Source organism: Peromyscus maniculatus, chromosome 14 (genome assembly GCF_049852395.1).
Source record: "Peromyscus maniculatus bairdii isolate BWxNUB_F1_BW_parent chromosome 14, HU_Pman_BW_mat_3.1, whole genome shotgun sequence".
NCBI classification, from domain to species: domain Eukaryota; kingdom Metazoa; phylum Chordata; class Mammalia; order Rodentia; family Cricetidae; genus Peromyscus; species Peromyscus maniculatus.
Window position 1 is genome coordinate 78,816,322 of NC_134865.1, and position 2,096 is coordinate 78,818,417.

General features: G+C 44.9%; 1 non-coding gene across 1 annotated transcript; it reads left to right on the top strand.

Annotated features, from left to right (window-relative positions):
- The first annotated feature begins 261 nt into the window (after positions 1-261).
- On the top strand, positions 262-425 carry LOC121822630 (U1 spliceosomal RNA). Its single transcript, XR_006063805.1, has one exon. It is a non-coding gene; the product is annotated as a U1 spliceosomal RNA (small nuclear RNA).
- Positions 426-2,096: the final 1,671 nt, after the last annotated feature.

Here is a 2,096-nt window from a genome sequence, read left to right on the forward strand (position 1 = left end):
TGCCCTATGGTTTCAGGAGGAGGGCATATGTTCTGTTTGTGATCCTCTTGCTGGACACAGCCACTCTTGTCTATTTGGTTTCTTTTCCCTCTGGACCATCCCCTTCACATATTTTCAAAGGCTTAAGCTTTGTAGGTTAAAATGGATGAGCACTCTTGCAGGGTCTTTGACTCAGGCCTCTGCTGAATGCAGTTCTCTCGAAGCACCTTAGACCGAGGAGTTTTATACATTATAATTCAATTGTCTTAGAAAGAACATAGGATACTTACCTGGCAGGGGAGATACCATGATCACGAAGGTGGTTTTCCCAGGGTGAGGCTTATCCATTGCACTCCGGATGTGCTGACCCCTGCGATTTCCCCAAATGCAGGAAACTCGACTGCATAATTTGTGGTAGTGGAGGACTGCGTTCGCACTCTCCCCTGCCCAAAAAAAAAAAAAAAAAAAAAAGAAAGAAAGAAAGAACATAGGAATTTGTTACAAAGATAGGGTGCCCAAAGAGGGGAGGCAGACCCACCCAGACAACATCTTGACAGCATGGCTAAGTATCTGTCCTTCCCACCTTATCCCTTGTTTTTGAACTAAGCAGCTCTTAATCACTGGAATTCTTCTTCCAGATCACTGTGGAATCACCCAATCACTTCCAGATCACCCAAGTCCACTCTCCGCTGGGAGCTGTCTGTGTGACTCTAGCAAGGTTGGTTATCTGCTTCTATCCTTCATAGGGCTTTATCTTATATCTTGTAGGGTCTGCCATTAGATTACCCACATTGTCCTGTGTACAGTGTCTTCCTAGGCACAGAGCTAGACCTAGTCAATGCCATCTTTTCCTTAGAACTGTACCTTTAGATCCCAGAAAGCTTGTCATAGGTGCATGGGCCATCTGCATTTGTTTATCATCTCACATGCATCAGCAAGCACTGTGTTTCTAGAGACAAGCTGATGCTGATCCCTGTTGCTGTCACCAGCCCTGTCTGCATCCTCATCCTCACCACCATCATCTCTATCACTATGGAAACAAGGCTAAGTCATTTAGGCTTATCTGGTTAGCAGGGCTTTTTAATCCCCAGGACAATTATGCATCTTGAAATAGGAAAATGAAGAAGTTCCATACAAACAAATGAGACCTTGCTCTGACACGCCAGAATGAGCTGTACTGGCTGTCTCTCCCGTCCTGTGGAGACTCCTTTTCTCTCTCTCCACCCTACATCCTAGTCTGGTCTTTGGAGAGTAACTATTTTTCTGATTATTCTGTCTGTGCCTTAGATATGCCGAGGCTAGACTTCTAGTCTCCTTGTCCCCCACCACAGCAAATCTCTCATGCAAATTGCATAGATTTATGTCCAAACTCTGCCATACGTTTTAAACATCTATTTGGACATTGTTTCTCTAGAATTTATTATTTCTGCATCACTTTATGAAGCATGGGCTGCACAGGAATATAAAACTGCAGGAATGATCAGGAAATGTAAAGCGCACACACCATTCAAGTTCATGTCCTATTCCCAGAGGGTCCTGGGCTCGGGACAGGCAGGGACTGACTTCCAAGACTGACTGTTGGAGTGTGAAGGACCAACAGAGTTCCCTGTGGCATGGACACTCACTGGCCATTTGCTCTTATGCACCACCAGGGAGCTGTTAGCTTCAGGTCACTTGTGTTGGAAATGGATGGCTACACATCCATCTTCAAGAGTGAGGGCATCCACGAAGCTCACTTTTTGCAGTGGATCAAGCTGGCTTGATATGACTTAGTTCCCTCTGAGCCCCTTTTAAGGGGATCATTCATTGCTATGTATGCTGTGAGAGTCTTAGTGAAAAAAGTCCTTGCTGCTGAGATGTTGAGCTAGTGAATCGAACGCTTTGAGAATGTGTGGAGACTCAACATTCTACCTGGGCGATGGGCATTGCCATGGACTTTCACCATCCTGTTTTGTTTAGTTTTAGTGTGGCAGTAAAGTCATATGTATTTTATACACAGAGGCACTTTCCAAGCTAAAAATCAAACATCACATCAGGGGCTCATGGATAGGGTCAACGTTCCATTCCGTTGATGAATTCTGTCTGTTTAGGCCTTCCACTTTGAGCTATGACCTTGG